Consider the following 24,225-nt stretch of genomic DNA (forward strand, 5'->3'; position numbering starts at 1 on the left):
CCACTGACGTCAGAGAGGGAGTATTTTCACTCAGTCTGAGCTGAGGGGGATTCAAGAATTTGGTGTTTAGTGGATAAGCAGAGTTCAAGATATCAAGTACATGTTAAGGATCTGTGAGCTCCTCCACCCTGAATAGAATTAAAATGAAAGAATGGGTATTTTAGATAATATATGTCAACTATATTGACATATTCAATATAGTTTGGATCTTGCACATTATATGTTGCAAGATCCATAGCATTCCCTCCTCCTAGACATCCCAGTTGTAAACAATACAAGCAAATGATCAGAGAGAAGAGTTTGTCTGACTTTCACAGTGCAGATGTTTAGGTTGTAGGACAACACCAGATTTAAAAGAGTCATCTCTGACAGGTGGCACCTGTTAACAGGTAGCCCAACATTATTTTTATTTTTCTATCCTCCTTTCTTTGTTATAACTTCTTTAGTGTTTACTTATTCGGTGCGATTCTACATACAACCACTAGGAGCGCCTGTCGTATTGGTATCATAGAGAAGGTTGGGCATACAGAAGAAGAATAAACCTTCCTGTTAGATGCTAATGGAGGTTCAGTGTGTGTCTGATCTTTTCTAAGTCACAGGTTAGTAAAACTGTATTTTGATGCATATGTGTTGGTGTCCTTTAAGAGTTGAAGAGTCAACTTGTGAGTCATTTTATGCATTTTGTGATTGGTACTGTGGAGAAAAGGGGGCATATTTCTGGAGGCTAATTAATGCTAATGCTAACGGACTTTCCGCATGTGTGCTAAGCTAGCTGAGAAAAAGCTGAAGGATCTCTGAATTCACTTTGAACTTATTGTATTTTGCACTTTTCGAAACAGTTCTCACACAAAAGACTTTAATTTTGGTCCTTTGTGTGGTTGTTTGTAAAATGAACATTTCTTTATGAGTTATTGAAAAAAAAAAACATAATTTCATGACATTTGGTGAGCAAGTAATGGCTTCCTGTGTGTGAAGCTTAGTGAAGATACAGCATTAAAGGAGCATTTCACCATTTTCAGTTTTGTAGTTATGTTTTGTGAAAGAGATAAAATATTGTTGTTCTGTGAAAACAATGACTACAATTAAAAGCTAAAATGCTGACATATTCAATAAAGTTGTAAAAGCTAATAAAATAGTTAAAAGCAAAGTTATGTATTTTTATTTTCATAGAAAAATGTAAGATGGAAGTTGATTGTGTGTGTCTTATATTTTCCATATCACAACTTTACATATTGAACAGAATTACCACATTAGCTTCAGCCGGTAACACATGATTAAAGGTATTATGGACTTACAGACACATAATGGCATTTTGTAGCACAATCAAGTAACTATGTTACCTTCAGTTGTTATAAAAATTGTGATTTCAAATGTCACAATTTGATGCCTCAATGTGGCCTCTGTCTCTTTAAGAAGCTCCTGTTCTTTCTGCTTTTAGCATTTATATTGTAATTTCAATTTGCGCATCCTATGGCCAATGGAAACACAGCTACTGTTGCTGTTATCTCTCCTTTTCTGAGGACTCCACGTTCAGCTGGTCTGCGTCTGAACACAGATGCTTAATTCTGAGTGTTTGTATCCGTTTCTGGAAGGCATTGTTTCATGTAGGAAGCAGATCACTATGAAGTGTCGCTCGGCCAGGCAGCCGCCTGCAGTAAGGCTTTGTAGTAAAGCATGGCAGTAACAGGCAGCTTTACAGCCCTGAGCATTAATTCCTGGTGACACAGAGCTGCTCTACAGCTTCTAATGGCCGCTGTACAGCTGTCAATACGCACTAATTACATACAGGACCAGTGTTACTGTGCTTCATCAGTTTTATCCTCTGTCATTGTGTGGCACAATAAAAGAAAAACAATACAATGAACTTTTTCCGATGCTGCACTCATCTCTGCAGCTTTCAGGGGAGGAAAAAACCTCAAAGTGTGTTTTCTCCCCCCCCTATTTTTACCGCGGCGCTACCTGAGCAGAGCTTCTCTTTCTTTGTTAGGAATACCATCTCAGTGCTGTATTTTTCTCCTGTTTCGCTTCACTTCTCCAGATGTGGTATCAAAAGTCGACGTTCTCCTCCGCTTCCTGCCAAACTTTCCCTTTGATTCTTAACTCTGTCTGCTCCTCACATTCTGCCTCCTGCTTATGTCACGCCACATTATCATGCAAACTTCTACTTGTTTTTAAAGTGTCACTTTTGACTCAAGTTAAAAAAGAGAAAAAAAAAATTACAACTCCGTATTTCAGTCTGAACTTTTAAACCGGCTGGCGGTATTCCCATGTTGGCCATTAAAGCGATGCCGTGCTGAGGGTGGTGAAAAACATCTCCTACAACTCTGAGCTGCCACAACGGATGCTGTCATAAAGCGCCGCGCAGGACTCAGCAACCAGTAGTAGTTTTCTTATTGTTTCTTTACCTCAGACGAGCCGCCTGAGAAACGTTCATGAATATTTCCTTTGCTTAAAAATCTGCCTTCAGTGCACAAAAGGCTACTCGATAAATCAATCCCAAACTGTAGCTGGGGGGCAGTGAACATAGTTAAAACAATAAAATTCAACTTGAGCACTGCAGTGCAGCTATTGATTTTAATCCAGTGTTCGTCCTTTAATCAATCATCTCTTAGCAGAATTAATTCCTGCTTCTTTATTGCACGGGGCAGTCAGCTGCATGGCGAGAAGTTAGACCACTTCTGAAGTCCTTTTGTTTTGTCAAAGCAACTGGACAAGTGCTTCATAGCGCTTTTTATTGATCTCCTTTGAATTAAAAAGAAAAATACGTGCTAAGAACCTTATTCAGCTCCATGAACCTGAGAAAATATCAAAAATTGATTTGCTTGGGATTCAGAAGAGTTGGCCTCTTTGGTTAAACCTTAAATGTCAGATTGTAGAACCAGAAACCCATTTCTTGAAAGACTTTATGGGAATATGGTGGATTGATGCCTAGACACATGCAGAAAATGTACGTGAGATTTTTGTATTTTTTTTAAGTAAAAGCAGTAATTGGGTGCAATAGATGATTTTTTTTTTCTCTGTGTGTGAGCCAAATGAGATGGAGTGTGTTTACAGTGTTGTCAGTATTTTACCTTCACCTTCTTACTCCACAAGTATGCGGTTCCTTCCCAGAGATGATCATGGGGGTTGAATCAGGAAGGGCATCCAGTGTAAAAAATCTGCCAAGTCTGCGTGCATGCAGCTGGAGAGTGGAGGAGACGGTGGTGTCTCATTAGTTTGAGCTGACGTCTTTTAGAAGGTGGAATAGAGTCCTCAGAGTAAGAATATGACAGCTGCTTCAGTGTAGCTAAAACATCTCAAACTCAGGCTGATTACGGGTAGGAAGAGCGACTTTCTGCTGCTTCCATTCACTGCTGCTGCAGTGGCTCTCAAAAGTCCCAGTGAAAATGTCAGATTTTATCACACAAAAAAGGTATTGGCTTTTAACTGTATCGTTATGTCCGCATGTGTAAGTCGCCTTGGTTAAAAGCTTCTGCCAAATGCATGAACATAATCCATCATACCTTTAATGTAAAATATATCCTGAACATTTTATATTTTGCGAGTTAAATATGAATAATGAAGCTGGAATACTACGAGCAGATGGATCTCAATAAAGTAGAATATGTTTTAAATGCTCATAGTGAACTAATGTTTTCAAACCCTTATTGTTAATATGATTTTCTGTTGACAGCTAATGAAAACACAATATTTAAGATATTCTAATATTACATCAAACCAATGAAAACTAATCTTAAAACAGAAATGTGGATTTAATGAAAAGTATGTTTGATACCTGCATAAAGATTGTGACTTGTAATCTGACAAACTCATTGGAACACAAATTTTAATTTATTTAGATGTACATTGATGTATGCACACCAGTAAGCTAATACTTTCTCAAATACCTTTGTAGGACTCCGAGTTAACTGCATTTTAAGAAGTGGTATTTAATCTTTGTAATCCTCTTTGCTCCTCTTCGCCTGTCTGTCAGCTCCTCTCTAACATGTTCTCTAACCTGCACATGTTTTATGCTCCAAATGTAACAACGTTGCTTTTCAGTAACTTTTGGCCAAGTGCTCAGCAACCTTGTCCCACAATTTCTTTCATGTTTTGCATGTTCCTTGATTTTTTTTTAACACCATAATGAATAAAAACTATTACCTGGACACAATTGAAAAGGAAAAGTTGTAAAAAAAAAAAAAAAGATGGTGTAACTGGGAAGTGATTGTAGCAAACAGGATCAGGGAGTCTTTGTGTGATTGCTTCATTCAGACATCCGGCTCATATAAAACATTTCATTTTGTGCATGTTATCTTGGAGTGGGGAGAGAGTCTTTGCACTCCATGATTGGATTAGCAGACCTATGCCCGGGGAGCGGTGTGATACATCCCAGAAATCTAATTTGATTGTCAAAGCTTGGGAGAGTGTGCTTTCTTATCTTGCTTGGTGCTGGACTGAAGTACAGGTATTAAAAAAACAGAGAAGAGTCTGTGTTCGAGCTCCATTGATCTCATTCAAATTGAAATAGGCCTGAGCTCCTAACAGCAGCCTTTACCTCCCACCTGTAAGCCCACCAACAGCGGCGGGAGCAGTTAGGCTTACACCAAGGCTGTCAACACTCCTCGGCCTGAAGCTGCTCTTCCCCTCCAGCGCTGTCAACATGGTAGAAATCTGACAGTAGCAGCAAAAATAAGAAGGAGGCCTTTTAAAAACTCGGTTGTAGGAATGTCAGGTGTGGGCTGATGGACGTGGCTGACGGTGCACACGCATGGAGGATGAGCATCAGCAGACACAACAAGCTCTTTATTAGGAGCTCATGTCTGTGTGTCTGCTTATTTAAGCAATTATGTGGTCAGTCCATCACGAAACAGCAACACGATGCTTGTGGTGCTTCAGGTCAGGAGCTCCAGCTCCATCAACCTGCAACTGTTTGTTAAAAATACTGTAATTATTAAAGGTTCAGTGAATGCACAGCACTGACCTAGCAGAGCGCGTTTACTGGCTTAGTTTGTCTGGACTTTTTATGGTCCTAACTGCTTTGAACAGAATCCAGTAGAAAACAAAAGTTTTACAAAACTGTTATTGTTTCTGCATTTCCTGTTAACCTTTAATTTTTCCTAAACTCAAAGCAAATCAAGGAGCAAGCTTCACAGGCTAAAAACTGTTTGAAACCTTGATCTGTTTAATGAAGAAAATTTGGATTATTTCCTAATCACCTGAATAAGCCGGTTAACGTTTAAAATCACTGGAGTCACTGCTACGTTGTTGCACAACAGATTCCAGTGAGCAAACCAGGACAAAACAGTGGATTATTATTGTGCAAAAATTTAAACTGCCCTCATTTCTCTGTGTTTACTTCCCAGGGACCCAAACTTTCCAGTTTCTCAAAGTGCCCTTCATTTTGTCCGAGTCCACTCATGTAACACTGTCTTCTCTCCGCTTCCCACACCATCACAGATTGGCAGGAGCTGATTCTACATCCTTAACGACAGTGGTGAGTTCACTCCCACTAATATGCTTATTGCTTTGATAAGTTTAGCACTTGTGCTAATTTTGAAAATATTTAGTGCATCTTTATCTTCCCTTAACTTAGTTTTCTCTCTATGATTTCTAAAGAGCTATTTTAATTGGCTTTTTGTAAACTTGGTGTTAAAGGTTTAGATATCGACTATTCTTCAAATAGTTAGACTTTTATATTCATGCTCTTTTGACGTGAGTGTAGACTGTTTATGCATCAGTTCCTTTCCCTCTCTTCTTCTTTTGATTTAATGGCTGTTTCCAGACTGCTTTCAATGCATTACTGCCACCACTAGATGGACAAATAGATGTAGAGAATAGTCATCCTTTCTCTCCTTGTGTAGTCTCGCCTTTTTTTCCCAATAACTTTATTTAAAACAAGAAATGTACAGGAATAAAATAAAACACAATAGAGAACCATTTAGTACAATATTTGAGGGCATTATATAGGGCTGTTGTAAACGAATATTTTAGTAATCGAGTAATCTATCGATTATTCTTACGATTAATCGAGTAATCGGATAAAAAAAATTATAAAATGAAATATTGGTAAATCTGGCATAATACCGGTGTTACTATCAGATATCAATATCAGTCCAATTTTTCATATTTGAGCATCCCTAACAGTTGCTTTTTTGTAGTTTAGAAAACTAACCTGTAACAATAATAGCTCACTTTCTAAGTTAACCAGAAGAAAAGTTATAGAAAAATCTGAAATTATATTGAATTTAATAACAAAGAGGCAGGCTCACAAATATGCTTATAAAAAATGTCTACAATCCAGCTTTTAGTTTATGTATTCATCTTCAGTGAGTTTAATAGATTAATTAAACTCACCTTGCCACCTAACCTGTCACGCTTTGGGTTTGAAAATACGGGAAATGCCGCCTGGAGTGGGAGGAGAGGGCGAATGAACGAACGTAAGATGGGGTGGAGGGGAGGAAATAGACCAGCGGACTGACGAACCGTTAGACCGGGGGACGAACACGGGGGGAAGCAATTAGGGCTGAAACGATTCCTCGAATGATTCAAGTACCTCGATTACTAAAATTCCTCGAGGAAAATTTACCTGCCTCGAAGCTTCGTTAATTTATGTTTTATTAGTTAGCGCACCGTGTTCCGGCCGGGACTTCATTTGCGTTGCGCGGAGCTCTCACTTCCGCCTCTGAGTTGTTGACAAAAGCTAAGTCTCAGCGGCATAAAGTCCAATCTTCAAGATTGGCCCGTGGGGATTTTATTTATTGATGATAATGCCCGACCTTAAAATGACTGGGGAAATGCCTGGAGTACGGCAGCATTTCTCCTCCGGGGCTGCTGGTTGAAAGCGAACGGCGGGAAGAGCGCTGAGGTGAGCGGTAGACTGAGCAGGGCGGGCGGCTGAGTAGCTGATGCTTACCGTGTAAATGTAGCTTTACCGACGAACCGCACAATAAATTTCATATCCCGGTCTGAAGAAACGGGTGGCGGAGCGCATCGTACATGGCTGGTAGATGAGTTTCTGAGTGTGACCAGTGAAGGTGTCGTAAATATCCCGTATTGCTTCCCCCCGTGTTCGTCCCCCGGTCTAACGGTTCGTCAGTCCGCTGGTCTATTTCCTCCCCTCCACCCCATGTTCGTTCATTCGCCCTCTCCTCCCACTCCAGGCGGCATTTCCCGTATTTTCAAACCCAAAGCGTGACAGGTTAGGTGGCAAGGTGAGTTTAATTAATCTATTAAACTCACTGAAGATGAATACATAAACTAAAAGCTGGATTGTAGACATTTTTATAAGCATATTTGTGAGCCTGCCTCTTTGTTATTAAATTCAATATAATTTCAGATTTTTCTATAACTTTTCTTTTGGTTAACTTAGAAAGTGAGCTATTATTGTTACAGGTTAGTTTTCTAAACTACAAAAAAGCAACTGTTGGGGATGCTCAAATATGAAAAATTGGACTGATATTGATATCTGATAGTAACACCGATATTATGCCAGATTTACCAATATTTCATTTTATAATTTTTTTTTATCCGATTACTCGATTAATCGTAAGAATAATCGATAGATTACTCGATTACTAAAATATTCGTTTACAACAGCCCTAGAAGCAATACGGGATATTTACGACACCTTCACTGGTCACACTCAGAAACTCATCTACCAGCCATGTACGATGCGCTCTGCCACCCGTTTCTTCAGACCGGGATATGAAATTTATTGTGCGGTTCGTCGGTAAAGCTACATTTACACGGTAAGCATCAGCTACTCAGCCGCCCGCCCTGTTCAGGCTATCCGCTCACCTCAGCGCTCTTCCCGCCGTTCGCTTTCAACCAGCAGCCCCGGAGGAGAAATGCTGCCGTACTCCAGGCATTCCCCCAGTCATTTTAAGGATGCTTATTGGTTCCCCAAAAACGATAAAAAGTCGGGCATTATCATCAATCAATAAAATCCCCACGGGCCAATCTTGAAGATTGGACTTTATGCCGCTGAGACTTAGCTTTTGTCAACAACTCAGAGGCGGAAGTGAGAGCTCCGCGCAACGCAAATTAAGTCCCGGCCGGAACACGGTGCGCTAACTAATAAAACATAAATTAACGAAGCTTCGAGGCAGGTAAATTTTCCTCGAGGAATTTTAGTAATCGAGGTACTCGAACCATTCGAGGAATCGTTTCAGCCCTAGCATTATACAGCATTTAAATAATTTAAAAATTTAATTGGCGCTTGAGGGTTGTAGTCTTTCAACGTAGATAAAATTTAAATTTGGTTTAGAGCTTTAGCATTAGCTTCTGCTAATTACATTCGAGCAACATTATCAGAACTAATGTTTACTAACCCTAAAGCTAAATGCTTTAGAGTTAGTACAACTAAGCTTTTAGTTATTGATGTCACCACTGCTTAACAATATCTTTAAAGAAAAGTAAAGTCTTGGTTTTTTTTCTTGTCCTAAAAGCACAAACTACGTAGAGACTGTACAGTTGGTTGAAATGCTGCACAAAGCAGCAATTTGGTGCTTCAATATTTAAGTGTAGAGCAAAAGCAGAATAAATCTGTGGTGGTTCAGCTGCTTTTGATGGCCCTGTTGTTTAACTGGTCTTTAACATTGGCCACCAAACAGATAACTAGCAGTGCAAATGAAGAGGAACATATCTGATGTGTGTAGTTCAGAGGTCTAATATGGCATGTCATTTTAAAACACCTCTGGAGCTTTTGCATTCATCTAGTCTCCAAAATTCAAAATAGATTTAGGTTTCATTAATTCTTTCATCTTCACAGCTGTCTCCATTGCCTACATGTAAAAATCAATTTTTCCTGCTGTCTAATATTTTATGAAACTGATAAATGTCTGTTGAAGGTTATCCCTTGAGCTTAAGAGGCTGAAATAAAGAGAACAACTTTCTAAATCCATCAAAAATCTGTAATTTACCTAATATTCTCCAGAACTGAAACTCAACGAAAAAAATAGAATCTTCATACAAGTCTGTGAAGATGTTACTTTACGGAATAAAATCCTGTGTCGTTCAGGTCATTTTTATTGCCCTGCCAAGCTCATTAACTGCTAATGTTTGTTTGCCTCATCCCCATTAAAGCCCTGTTCCAGAACAAATGGGCCTCACCGATTGATGCTGCTAGTTTTAACACTCGACATCAGCCCCTGACACAGAAAGGTTCGACTGTGAAAAGCTTTTATATGACAAAATGCTATTTCACAGAGGAGTTCTGATTCCGTCTAAATCAAAGCCTCCTTTTGATTCCCTTCAGTCTTACCTTTTGTTTGATGTCAGAGTTTAGAAAGAAGACTAAAGCTTGAGCCTTCATTTTCTTTCCTGAAGCCTCTTCGCCTGACAAGTGCTGCAACTTTGCCATATTTTTTCCACTGCGTTGTCACTCAGTAATTAATGAATGGCAGCGTGTCCTGTCCTGATGCAACCTAATAGATCGATCTCCTGATAAATGCAATGGCCAAGCAGTAAAAGGTAAATACAGTGTCGCGTTTTATGCAATGCCTGGTGAAATTGTATACAATTATTGAACCCTGTTGGGGACAGAAAAACAAATGGATCCTTACTTTTCAACTGAATAAAAAAAACAACAACTTTATTTATTCATCCAAGCCTTAATAATAATAATAATAATTAATTATTAACATCTAAACCAGCCTGGTGCTGTTCTTTTGACTGGTGCCTGACTGGGATCGGAGCTGCTGGGTAAATACTAAATAGTAAAAGAAAGGCAATTCAAATTTAGACTGGTAGCCATTTACTGTTTCTTTTAAATTTGTGTAAAGAAAAGCAGGTGACAAAATACTGTCTTATACATTATTACCAGTGAATTAACCAGTGCAACAATTTGAAACTAAAAAAATATAAAGTTTTGCTGCTCCTTGTATGACAGGGACCATAGATCTCCTAGATCTCACCTATAGGTCACTAACAACAGCAGAGGGAACAAACCGAACCACATTTGTCTCTGCACCACTTGGAGGAGTTAGGGTTTTATAGGACTTCCTGGCAACATGCTTGCCACCATTAAACCATCAAGATCATTTATTTTGTGCTTCACAGCGTGATAAAGTTCATTCTGTACTTGGAATACAAGAGAAATACCAGAATTCCAGGAATGAACCCAAACTTTACTGGGATCTGAGTTGTTTTATGGTTTATGTGGAGGATGTTCACAATCTTGAGTTTTTCTCATGCCTTTTTTAATAAAAAGAGTAAATAAAGATAATTAGCATTTCCTTGTTTCAGCCCAGCTGATTTCAGTTGATGGCTGATTAACAGGTCTTTGCTGAACTGTAATCTCCTGAACCAGGAGCATTAAAGCAGAGAGACATCTGGAAAATGCAGGGCAGTGCGCCATGAGGATCAGCTGTAGGCTAAAATAATCCAAAATATTAATTCACAAGAATCAGAGGACTTCCCAGATTTCCTAAATGATACAATTGACCACTAACCGCTCCAGAATCAATGTGAATGTGATAACCGGCTGAATTTTAATAACAGAAACGGATACAGAGATCCGCGTAGAGACCTCCAGGCTGGAGCAGATCAATGATGAATGAGAACTGTTTCATGAATCGATCAACTTCTAGGAAAACCGGCACGAGACCTGGACACATGTTCACATTAACCAGAACAAACACCAGACTGAGACTACAAAACAAAGTCTGGAGTCTACCTCAGCGCAGCTAAAACTGGTGTAGATGAAGAACTGTATTCAGGTCATCAATATCTCATTATCACAGGATGGAAAGACAATGTGCAGAACATGCTGATGGCAGTCCAATCCTGGAGTTATTTGGACTGAGTGGAAGCTATAATGGCCCTGCAAACATTCCTCAGGCTGGAGGAAATGGAGCTCTTGTTAGGAGTTATTTCTCAGCAGTACATTAATGACCCTCGGTTCTCTTGTGAGTGATTACAGCAATGGTACTCAAAAAAGATTCAGTGTTTGTGTTCATGAGACCAGAGAACACATTATGCACTGGCCAGTTTCCATCCATATGCAAGAAAACCTGTTTGAAATTAACCACAATTTGTAATAGTGATTATGGATAGTGAGGAGAAAAAATGGGTGATTAAAAGATAGAAGCAAAATTAGATTTCTTGTACATGGTTGTCAACTGGACAACAGTGGCCTGCTCTCCCCAGGTCAGGAGTCTTTCCCAGGAAATGCCTGTATTTCAGGCTCTGGTGACAGTTTTTACAATGTCTCTTAGGCTGAGATCAGTCACCTACTGAGGAAGCTCACTTTGTCAGGTTCGATCCGCATCTAACGACCACAAGGAAGGGTCAGAATGCAGACAGACTGGTAAATGGAGAAACTTTGCTTTTTGGCTCAGGTCTTTCCTGACCACAACAGACCAAAGCTGGTGGAGTTCAACTTGCATTGGGAACAAACTTCAAGGTGATCTTAACATGTTTCATTAAAATATGTTGGCACAATCTTATTCAGAAATTTCTTAAACAATTCTGGTCATTTGAATGTAGCTTTATTGTTGTGTAGTGGTTTAATTCACAGACAAAACCCGACCCGAATCTCCAGTCAGTCTACAGGCTGTTTTCTGAAATCAGCTGTTTGGTGTTCAGGATTGGCTTCTTTGTCCTTTGTGTCTCTGTGTTGTCCTGGCAAACTGTCCAGTGTCCCCCATGCCCTGCCAATTGTTCCCTGGAGACAAGAACCAGAACCACACAGCCATGCAAGAACTCATAATGTATAGAACATAGATACCGGGTAGGTTGACATTTTGGTTTGGTAACTTCAAATTAAACAATAGAGACAGAAATCAGCCTTAGATTGGCATGAGTGTCTCTCTTTCAGTTCAGTTTATTAAGTGCCATCTGGAGGCACTTTACAAAAATCAATTCAATCACACACACATTCCAAGTTATTCCACTTATCAACAGTACAGTATGCGCAATTCATTATTCAGAGCAGTTTAAAGTGTCTCTGTTTAGGAAAACTCAGAAGATTTCTAGATGTTCAGCATGTGATCAAGCTTGTTGCTTTTATTTTACTGCCTTAACAAAAAATGTGCTTGTTTACCCATGAACGCCACTGAACTTACACTGTCCTCTTCATGAACCTCCTTCCCTTGAAACTGCGTGTTTGTGTGTGTGTGTGTGTGAGCGTGCGTTCCTGCAACCTAAGGGATCTCATAGCCAGACTGAAGAGTGTTGGCCCAAATGTTCCCTGCTGACTGGAGCCAGTTCTGGTTCCTGGTTCTGATGGTCTGAACAGATGGGTTTGTCGGGGCGGAGTGCTGATGTTCATGGCTGGCTGACTCAACGCCACAGGGCGCAGGAACCAGTATTTTGAAGGGCTCATTTTGCATTTCCTCTTTGATTTAAATAAAAAATATATATTTTTATGTTTCTCATGTTCTGGCTGTCAAACAGCAGGCTATGATTATGAAAAAGTAATTATGATGTGTCCGACTGAGCACATCATAGAAAAGTGCCACCAACCAGTAAAATTAGTTTCAGTCCAGATGGAGTGACACTGTGCTGTTGGCTGCATTAGCAGAAAGCATGTGAATGGAAGTTCAGTGCTTACTGTATACATCCATCATTCATTTATCTACGGCGGGTGAGAGAAAACCACCACCACTGAGAGAGAAAATGTGGAAGGAATAAATATGATTTCTATCAAAAGAAGCTCAGGCAGCAGCAGCATGAAATAATTAGTGAGTGGCAGAGCTCCGCCGGGGCTGGGGCTCTGTGAGAGGCTGTGATTCCCCATGAGGAGAGCGGGCCCTAAGCCATTAGCAGTTGACAAAACAAAACACATTAAAAAGCTAATCAAAAAGTGCTCGACGAGCAGCACAGTAAAAGAGGAAATTAATTAGGTTAGTTTGGATCGAGTGTCAGCCCTCTTCCCTGATTGAAATATCTTGATTTTTCTCTCCACCCACTCCAAAATTTTCATTACAAAAATTCCAGATCTTTTTCATTTTTATGCATACTAATAATTTGGGATAAAACCAGACACTTTTTCATCTTGGTTTTGGCAGTTAGAATTTCTAGAATGCCAACATCTAAACAGGAGGGACGCTGGGGGGCGCGACGCGGAGGAACAAATAGCCAAAATGTGAATCGAGATGTTTCATTGTAAATTAAAATAATTTAATGTATCCCATCCTCCTTAACGTGTACACCACCACACATCAGTAAGGTGTGGTACAGTGGGACTGGTGAAGCAGAGCAGGGAGTTAAGTGTTGCACAGTCCAGCCACAACCCCAACTTTAATGTATCTTAGACATACAAACCTGCATCCATAGCAACGCGTCATATTACCACACTCACATGCAAACATGTCATCTTCTTTGGTTCCCACCCCAGGGCCTGTTAGGTTGTGCTGATTTAAGACCCGAATGCAGTGAGGCAGAGATGGTGAATACATTTGGAGTTTTAATAAAACTGAAGAGCAAAATATACAAAAATTGCAAGGAATGTGAGGAGCCAGAGTAGAACAAAAAGCCAGCAGAGAGAAACAGGGAAGTAACAGGTTTAAATGGGAGGAACCAGCCAGGAGCGAGAGGAGAAGAAGTGCATAAGTACTGGGAGAGTGAATGCTGGAACAAAGAATCTGGGCTGGTTAGTTACTGGTTTGCAGGTGTGATTGGGGAGAGCAGCAGGCAGACTGAAGACAGAGAAAGAAAGTGACACAGGGTGCAAAGGAAATGAGTCTGACACTAAAAAATGACTAGACATAAGAAACAGCTAGACTAGAGTAACAAAGAATAACTAGACACAATAAATATTTAAACATAATGACGTAGAATGACTAAGAAAGGTCTAAACTAAAGTACAACAGAAACAAGACTGGATTAATCAAAGAGACTGTTTTGGGACAAATGAACATTGTTAACCCTAAATTATCATCACTGGCATAACTATCTCTTTTTCTGCCTCTTGTTATCATAAGATAATAAATACTCTGTGTCCTCTTTTAGTAATTATCTCATCTACACTCAATGCCTTTGTATATAATGAAGCAAAATAAAACATCATCCAGCATATAGATAGAAGTCACACAGAGAGAAACAAAGTGTTTAATCCAAACCGAAATAATGCAGCATTTTCTCTCCCTGCAGGCAGAAACATAAGAAGCTGGTTCTGTGACAAACATCTACATCATTAGAATTCAAAGCAGAGTCAAATCATTTACAGCTGTTCAGACTTAATCACATGCATTATCATTTACACACGGATGGTTTTTCAAGTATAAGCCACATTAGCAAATATCAAGTGACATTTAAAAAGCCAGTTCTCTGTTTAGGAAAGGAATATGAAGAGATTCACTTGTGATGCAACCTTAATGCTGTTATGTAGAACAATGGAAAGGGACAAAGCTGACCTTGTTAAGGTGAAAAAAAGATTTTTACTGTTGAGGCATGGTGATCGCCTGACATTCATGTTTGACCCAGAACATAATTTATGATTAATCTGTGGTTACATCCACAGATTATCTTAAGTGATGATTGCAGTGCCTCATATGTCAATTTATTAAATAATAACTAAATGTTCTGCGACAGAGACGAAGAGAGGCAAATCTTCATAAAGGGATTTTTAAATATAAACCATGGATTCCCCAGGCTTTAGCTTTTAAAACCAAACGTTGTTCTGTTTCACATCATACAACAAAACATGTGCACCGAATGAACAATAATTCATTTTTTTGAAATTGTGTGCAACTTGGTGAGGAGGGATGGAGAGACAGTCCATGTACAACCGATCCCTGTAATGGAGAGATGTAGTTTTGTCATGTGTTTTCAGATAAACAGATCTCTGAAGCTCAACAACTTCTATCAAATTACATTAACTGCTGGAACCTAATTAATCTGTAAGGAATCCTTCCGTCATTTGCTCCAGTAACCGCCTGGTAACACTCACCCATCACTTATGCCCATAATTAGTCTGCTTAAGAAAGAAATTATGTCCAAGTGGTGTATAATCTTAATGGACGTATGAACTGATTCTTTTTCTTGTCAGCCAGTTTATTCTCAACAAGATGTTAACACTGAGCATAAATAAGGATCTCTGGAGGATAATTCTTCATTAATATACAACTCAGTCGTCTTGAAAAATATAAATTTTAATCCATTTTAATGCATTTCTTTGTACAAAAAGTGATATAAAATACTTTTGTACCATCAGTCACGAGAGCTGGTTCTTATGTGTGCAGCAGAGTCACATGACTTCTAACATCCAATAACAAAGGAGAAAAATTGTCTGATTTCTGATAACATTCTAACAGTAAGATGGAAATATGTTGGGACAATGGTTCAATGGTTCAGATGGTTTTATTTATATAAAATGATTAATCAGCTCAGCCTCAGGAAATAAAAAAACCTGTTTGGAGCAACAATCACATATTATGCGACCTGTAAACATTAATGTTAACAGCTGGGGTTTAGGTTTTTAAAGGTAAATGACTGAATCATGTGACAGAGCAGAAATGGCTACAATAAAAAGCCTATTTTACCCGACTTTACTGGGCTTGTATAATCAGACAGATGGTCGATTTTGCCTCCATCCTTAAGAGAAAAATTATGTTTTATGAAAACTGAAGTTTAACAAGAGTGCAAACATTTACTCCCAGACCAGTCTGACGCTCCAGCAGATGACCTTGCAGTTAATGAGCCAACATGGTCACTTTGTGTTGTTTTAGTCTAAACTGAATGACCAAATGGCCAAACTTAATACTCCAAACACAAACCAGCTGTTGCAGATTTACTTCACCGTCCAGATAGGAGGGTAAGTGAAATGCCTTTCTGTTTTTACACTTTTACCCAAAGTGCGTAACATGTGAAATGTTCAATCCACATGAGCTTGAATACATACATCATTTTTGTAATTAACTCCAGTTGGTTTGTTTGTATGTCTCTTCCTTTTTACGAGACAAAAAGAGCATTTAAGAGGCAAGTCATGGTAACTTTCAGTGAGTGCTGCGGTATCTGATCTTACCGACACACAGCATGAAAATACTGGAGTCATCTTGGGGTAGTTTGGGTTGATAGTTCAGTTGGAGGCTCTGCAGTGGCTCCACCTGAACACTCTGAGCCTCCTGCAGTTTGAACCCACAGTTAATGTTGAAACAGCTTTCTGGTAGACCTGCAATCAGTATGATAAATGATAAATAACAAGACCTCCTGTGCTTCTCATGGATTAAAAAGCCCACCAAGGACTGAGACTCCTTGCAGCGCCATCTTTGACCTGTGAAGTAAAAGTTTTGGCTTTTAATAAATGTTTTTTTTAAGCTCTCACTTTGAGTGATTAAGGAAGGGGCCTTATTTATCTACTTTTATAAGAAATTGCATAAAGTATTTTTCTGTGTATAGCTAAATGTGTTAAATTCAGAGGAACGGGCTGGCAACGAAGCAGAAGTCTGAACTGAAGCTTGCTGCATGCAGGGAAAAGTCTCTGGAAACTTGTGGATCTCAGGATGTGGGACTGGAAGACAACAGAGACACTTGAGACTGATCCTGTAATGAACTCAGTGCATTCCCACCAGCCCTGCTTAGTCTGCTTTCATTCAATTCTAGTTTGTTTGGGGAGGTGTGAATGTGCAATCTATCTCTGATGTGGACCAAAAATAAACAACAACTCTGGTCCTCCTACAAACCTCATTCTCTGTACAGTTAAAGTGAGCTCTGGTGTAATTCTAATGTTAATGTGAATACCAAGGGGACTGGAGAGCGCTCCGAAAGCAGGAAGGGGGCTATAGCGCAGGGCATGCTGGGTAAATACAACTAAAACTAGTGGGAAACATGACTAATGCTCTTTTACCAAAGACAAAAGAAAAATCTTACAGCTGCTAAAATCTCCACTCCATTGTTGTTTGTTTCAGAGGTTTTCATGTTTCCTTCAGTGGTTCTTGGTGTAGCACCAGCACAAAGGGGGAGGAGTTTTTACACCTGATAGACTGAGTTCAATTAGAGACCAAAACTGCATTCACACTGCACTGTGTCACCAAGAGGGAGTAAATGATCACTGCAGTGGAGCAACATGGGATTTGACTGGATGACGGATCTAGAAAATACTGGAGGACAACCAGTCAACTGGTTATTTGTGGTTAGGGTTAAACTCCTCAGTTTGGAGGTGGAGGTGGTTGGGGTAAAACTGAGGAGATGGATCTCGAGCCCTGGAGGAACTTAGGATTTGTTACTGTGAGAGAGATGAAGTTGTAGAAATGCTCCAAGTTGGGATAACAGGCAGTTCTGTACTTGGTGATGAATCCAAAGCTACACCGTTTCTTTCACCACACTCTCCTCTATGATCTTAACTTTCCTGGTGCACTAAATGTATGTCTGCCCTTCAGCTTTACCCCAGCGTGCTTCAGGCCCGGTCAGGGTCCACTCAGAACCTGGACCAGAGGAAGCCAGGAGCAATCCTTTAACCTGAGCATGCTGCTGGAGCCCTGGGCTACTGATAAACTGCAGCTCTGCTGTTATCTGCTGAGGCTCTCAGGACATAAAACCAGCAGCAAGGCTGACCTCAGGACCAGAGACCACTGCGAAGCGTCCTTCATCACCTCTGCATCACTCAGAGAGCTGATGTGCAGGAAGATGTGTGAAGACTTGACGCTTCCAAGACCTTTAAATTGCTGATGTACAATCAACAGACCTGAAACCTCGTAAACAGTCATTTCTGTCTGAACACATAATTCCGACTGCACACATAATCAATGTCTGAAAGCTTTTCAAAAGCATAAGTAAAAGCTCTGGACACTTTACTGGATGAATCCATTCAACTCATGGACTGCTTTTATTAGACACACCTTTACATGAGCCAGGGACTCGATTTGTTCCTGTGAAATCCAAGTTAAATGCAAAACTTTCTGACAAGGCTAACAAAGCGTGCAAAACAGAAGCTGCTGCAGCATTTAATCAACTTTATTTTTTCCCTAAATGTAAATAGAACATGGATCTTGATGTTTTTCGATTAATCTTGTCCTTTTAGTCTTAATCTCTTTGATGCTTGTGCTGGATTAAAAACAACCTCAGTCCTCTGATACTGTTATAGATTGCTGCTCCTGCAAACGTTTTCATGCTAATGCAGATAAAGTCATTTGAATTCTGACTGTTGATTTGCTGATGGCTTTGATTCTGTTTATCCTGGATGAGCCTGTCTCTGTTTTCATGTGAAAAATCTTTGTTTGCATTGATCCGATTTATCTTCAGGATGTTTAACCTGAGAAGTCATCCCTGGCTCTTGTTTGTGTTTCTCTTCACAGTTTAACTGTCAACATTTAACATTCTGTGTTACGATTAAAAGTAAGTACACCCTCTTAATTTTGTTAAAAAAACAGAGCCACTGGTCTGAATGATGAAGGTCTCAGTGATCAGTTTTAGCAACATGAGCATTTACTTTTGCTGGTTTCTTTCTAGCTGAATGTAAATCATATCAAGCAGATATAGATGCACATTCTTCTTAGAACATCCCCTAAGTTTAAATCTCATAAGTTTGACTTGTTTTTAACAAGACTGCTGACACTTTCAAAAATACTTGATATGTATCTGATTTAGTGGCATATATGGAAGTGACAAATAACATTTTTGAGGGTAAAATGATTAGAATTGTGCCATTTAGTCCGACATGAAGAAGTTGGATAGCTGCACAGGTCAAAAAAAGAAGAGAGATTTGGGTTGCATGCTGTGTGAACTTAGCCTTTTATTGTAATCACCTTATTACTAAGGCATCGGCAGTAATTTGTTGAGGTGGATTAGAGACACTTTACAGTCAATTAAACAATACAAAGCATTACTGAAACTCTTGCTGAAACTCTCTGTTGTTTTAACCTGTTAATTATAAATTTAGGTCATGTTCATAAAACTATTAACTCCAACTGACTGATACAGCTTCACTTAAAGTTCCTCCTAAATGTTCCTGAGAAAATAAACTGCCAGCAGGAATGTCCTTGTTGTAATTTCCATTAGGAGCATGTTCCCTCTTGGACAGAGCCGTGGGTAACCACCAGCCATTTTTCGCTTTGTTTCTCTTTAATTCGAAGCTGTCTCACCGTTTCTTCAGACGAGATTGGTGCAGACGAGGTTGGCTGACTTGGTTCTTGAAGAGGCAGTAGGGGGGAAACACAGCAAAAAGAAGGGGATTTTACATTAAAGGAACGGCTTATCATGAAAGCTGATCAGCCAAGAAGAGCTCTGTGCTCCACCGACTTGAGATTTTTCTTTACTTTGTCATCTTTGGATGAAAAAAGTAAACTGCATTATCTCAGTGTGAGAGTACAGGATGCAATCAAGTATTTTTATTATTAAAAAGCACCAAACTTGCATGTCAGAACACATTCGCTTTCAGTCTCTGGTGGAATACATATCCAGACATGGTGGTGAAAAGTCATTTGATATTGCACATTGAAGGGTTATTGCAGGTCTGCATGCTCACCAATTAAATCCAAATCAGACTATTCTTCTGGGCGCTTAACAGTTTTTTTGACAGTAAGTGTAGATATTGACATTTCAAGCCTTTTTTTAAAGAAAGATAATTCCAGTCTTTTCAACTCCTCCAAACCAATTTTTCAAGTGTCAGCCCAGGCTCTCATCTCATATTTCATTCTTCACTTAGCAATTACCCTCCGGCAGGAGAGCAGAGCTGCAGCCTTTCTGGAGAATCTAACAAATTTTCTTTCAGGTGTCCAATACAATGTGAGGAAAATATCCTTTTGTCTTCCTCCCGTTACTATCCTGGTGTTTTGTAAACCGGTGTGGCTGAATTTCCAGCGTGCTCTGACTTTCCGTCCTGTCAGAGAGCATCCCCATCAGCAGGTTTTCCACAGCCTGCATGAAAGCTCTTGTTATTTGCCAGCACTTCAGCTCTAAGTAGATTACCCCAAAGTGAGCGTTACACAGTTCAGGTTCCACTCGTGCGGTCATAAAATGCCAGCAGCACCCACGTGCCACACTTACACTGTCCCTTAAAACAAAACAAACCGGTCTGTAAAGCACCCTGAAGACATAAAAATGTTTTTTATTCTCAAAGTTCCAGACTTTCATCCTTTCAGACAACCACTGCAGACATCCGTAGACGCTACAGTGGATCTGAGATAGTTGACTTTTTGCCCTTTTCTCATCTGTCTTCCTTTGCATGGTCGACAGTCTTGTTAGTTTAATATTTTTCTGCTTGTTGAGTCCTGAAAAGGTTCAAATTTAGATTTAAAAAAATGAAAACATGTTTTGACTTGTGGTTATGTAAGCGTCTAACGTCAAAGCTTAGCAGTACCTGGGAGTTCACCTGGTACTGCCAGTGTTGTGGACTGGACTCTCAACACTGATGCTCTTTATGGGAAGCGTCAGAGGAGGCTACCTGCTGAGGAGGCCCAGGTACTCTGGAGTACAGTGGTAACCTTTTTGACTCTGTGGAGCGGCGTCAGCCAGCCATTTTTATGGTGTATATGAAAACAGAAGAGCAGATTTGTACTGAGATGAAGATAAGTGATCATGCCTGCAGTAAACTGTTGTTTACCCTCATCTCCTCCAGTACCCCTCACAGTTGGACCCTCTGTGGACGACTCCTTTCTAGATGCCTGGACCTCGGCCTCACCTTGCCTCTCACAGCTCTGACGGCCTCTCTCTGCTTCTCACCTTCGCCGTTCCTCGGATTGCTCCGGTAAGAACACCTACCTGGTCACATCGTCAGCCTCCAGCTGCTTGTCCACCCTCCAATGCGTTTCAAGAATCACTATCCGAACCGCTCACCCCTCCCTGCCCAACCTCAGTGAAGATTAAAAACTAATTCACACAAGGACTTACCTCTCCTGTAGATCTGTTTGATTCCCATAAATGGTGAGACTAATTCCTCGTCTCCCTCGCCTGCCATATTCAACGCTGACCGCTCTCTTTTCATTCTTGTGTGGTCCTGGGTCGATCCTTCCTCACCAGCTGCTTACGGTCCTGCACAGCTGTGCAGTAGGGTTGCACTAGTGTGGCCATAATTGTTTTCCTCACCGGAGCCTTTTGAAAAATAAGAACATTAGAACAGATTACCACTAAACTCAAAATCCTCCAGGATTCTCAGTTAAGTAAAAAATGAAAGACTCCTGCTCTTTAGACAGAATTAATCGTATTTATTATTTTACAATCTAAAGACTTGAGACTTTCTTTCCAGGTTCTGTTTGGCTTTAATTCCAGCAGTACTCTTAACATCTCTGGACAGCAGCGTGTTTACCACCTTGTTGCATCAGCCTTGCTTTTAGCAACACTTTATAAGGGTTTGGGAACAGAGGAGACCAATTGTTGCAGTTTTCAAAGCAGCATGTTTTCCCATTTGGACTTTATGTGAGATTTTGGCTGCTCAGTAGTTCTGACCCCCTTTTTAAATGCATTTCTTGTTCCAAAGTGGATGACAGCTCTGAACTTCAGGGAGACCAAATTTCCTTTGGCATTCTTCTTACCCTGGAAAGAAAAAGCCTTTGAAAAGTGCATGTGACATGCTCTAATGATTACAACAAATCACAGGAACTATATTTAAAATACTTTGTGCTGATTTTTTTCCTCCCTAAACGGTGGTACAGTTTGTAGCAGGAAGGTTCTGGATTCTTCACAGAGTTTACATGTTCTCCTCTTGCACATGTCACTCTTTGGGACCCATGGTCCAAAAACCTGCATGTTGGAAGTTAATCAAACAGGACTTGGACCCTGAACTCTGTCCACACCTGAGGAAACAATGTGAGATGATTGGCAGACTCATTTAAGGATCAGCTTTCAGTTCACACTTTGATGCAGACAGGAAGCGGAGCGGAAGTGAGGACAAACAGGAAGTAAAATGTAAACAGGATGTAATGTGTTGCCTGGAAGAGGTGGTCCAAGGAGATCCTCTTCAGCAACATGGATCTCTGTGAACTTAAGTTCTTCGAGGTGTAACAGTTGAGGGTGGAGTGTGTCCTTTTACTTGGGATTGTTTCACTGCAGGATCATAGCGATGAATCCTCTGGGAATCTGGGGATGAAGACGAACGGAGAGTGGAAGTTCAGCTATCAGGGTAAATTGGATTACACACACTAATCCAGTGGTCAGGTTTCACCATGGGGGAGTGAGTGATGACTGTCTCACCCAAAGCTCAGTGGTCAGGTGAAGAGTACAGGTCAGCAGCAAATAAGCCAGAAGAGATCCAGAATCCCTGAGGCATTAATCAGGGTTCAGGTTCATGAAGAAAGATTCAGAAATAAAATCAGAGTAAGTCACTGTGTAGACAGGAACCAGGCAGAGGTGACAACTAGAAAATGTAAAAAAAAAATCCAATCTTTTTCTAATTGGGGATGCCACGTACTGAATAAAGTCTCAGACTGCTGCACTCCTTAGTGTGGAAGTTATCACTGTGGGAAGAATATGGAAAGTTAGTATCAGTGAAGTATGGAGATGAAAGAAGATATTAAAAATAAAATGTATTTTCTATTCCATGTTTATGGTTCATTCAGGCTGCAGGAGTGGAAAACTTCAGCAGATAACATGAAGGCTTCAAAAGTCTGTCATGGATCTCTGAATGTGGAAAGTTTAACCTTTTAAAATAAGGTTAAGTTTGGGCAACGCACATGGAGACGGTGGGTTTTTTTCTGTCAGCTGTGCTGTGCACTATGCTAACATAACATGCTAAAGTAAATTTACCTTCCTCCAAGGTTTCACTGCCACTGCTCTGTAACACGGCGTTAGCTAGCCTTTGCTACTAATGCTAATACTGATGTGACGACTGCTCACATGAGAAAAAAATCTGGAATGCTTTTCTTATATCTGTTTATATCGTAGTTCTCAAAGAGAAATCAGAATCAGCTAATACCAGCATCGCCAGGTAAAATTAGTTTTTACATCCGGAGGGAGAGAGAGAGAGAAGGACGGATGGATGGATGGATGGATGGATGGACGGATGGATGGATGGATGGATGGATGGATGGATGGATGGATGGATGGATGGCTGGATGGCTGGATGGATGGATGGATGGATGGATGGATGGATGGATGGATGGATGGATGGAACGAAGGAACGAACAAACATTTGGGCAAAGAGAGGAGGAATAACTTCTGGAAATACAGACACTTCTTTTTTTCTTTTTATTTTTTTGTCTTGTAGCGCCTTTGTTGGATTCTTATGGGTTGATTGAAACACTTTAAGGTTTCCATGAGCAATTCTAATACCAAAACACAGAGTTGTCACTTTAATTCACAGTTTTCTTTACATGTACAGATTTTGTTTGTGTAAAATGGGAAAACTAATACAGCTTTTGTTAGAAGGACTTCAGTAGAAGCAGTCTGAAGCAAACCATTTAGGTGACTTTCAGTCAGACTGAGGCGTCCCTTTCTGTCTGAAGTCTTAGACCTTCTCCAGTCGGACCACAAGCAGCCAGCGGGATCTGACCTGATCTGGGCGCTAACGAAGAGCTTCAGCTCCATCAGCATGGCCGTCTGTAGCCGGCAGTCTCCCCTCTCTGCTTCCTTAAGATGGATGAATGAAGGTGGAAGGGTTCTGGCTTATTAGACGGAGGAAAATCCCCCTCTTCCCTCCCTCTCTGTTTGATCTGCAGCCCCACCGTCTCCCAGACTCTTACATCACTTCTCCCAGATGTTTGCAAAGTGTATCTCATGTCAGAACCATTTATTGAAGGAAAGAAAAAAGAGAAGGAAAAAGACAACAAATAAGCGAAATATTTCACTTCAGATAGCTTTTGATGTTACATTCCAGACAACTTTTTAACTCCAGCTACTTCAGTGATGTTTATTTGCAATAAGGAATGCTGTGAAGGCTCTGTGAAAGAGCAGTAATAAAGCAGTAACAGTTCACTGTGTGAACATAGCAGGGGTCTGCAACCTTTACAATCCAAAGAGCTATTTCTGCCCTCAAGCCAGTGAAATTAAACTTTAGAGCCGCAAATGTTACCTGACCTGTAACATCAGACAGATGATGATTTTTGATAAATATCTACAAAAGGATCTTTCTGTGAGGGGTTGATATGAATAAACAGTTTTTAACCGAAATAGATTCAGATCATACTACGGGTACTTTTAGTTTCACTCGGTGGTGGAAACAGAGAGAAACAGCTAACAGCTGCATGTGTTTTATCTGTATTTAAAACTATTATTTGCTTCTTCATTGGTTTTAGTCAAAGTTTGTAAGAGCATTTACAAAAGGTCCAAACTGCCTCTTGAAGCTCTGTTTCTCTCCTGAGAGATCAAGCTGTGACCGTCTGTGGATGTCGCTTTTTCTCACTTTAATCAGTCTCTTTGTGACTCGATGCG

General features: G+C 40.2%; 1 long non-coding RNA gene across 1 annotated transcript in view; it reads left to right on the forward strand.

Moving 5' to 3' along the window:
• Nucleotides 1-508: 508 nt before the first annotated feature.
• The window catches only part of LOC106917014 (uncharacterized), a 33,090-nt gene continuing 9,373 nt past the window's right edge, over nucleotides 509-24,225 (forward strand). Inside the window, exons 1-3 of the long non-coding RNA XR_001418112.2 lie at nucleotides 509-599; nucleotides 5,346-5,476; nucleotides 20,480-20,608. This is a non-coding gene — a long non-coding RNA (uncharacterized LOC106917014). The remainder of the gene's footprint in view (nucleotides 600-5,345; nucleotides 5,477-20,479; nucleotides 20,609-24,225) is intronic.

Source organism: Poecilia mexicana, unplaced genomic scaffold (assembly GCF_051168715.1).
Source record: "Poecilia mexicana isolate PSO_F unplaced genomic scaffold, ASM5116871v1 scaffold_1, whole genome shotgun sequence".
NCBI classification, from domain to species: domain Eukaryota; kingdom Metazoa; phylum Chordata; class Actinopteri; order Cyprinodontiformes; family Poeciliidae; genus Poecilia; species Poecilia mexicana.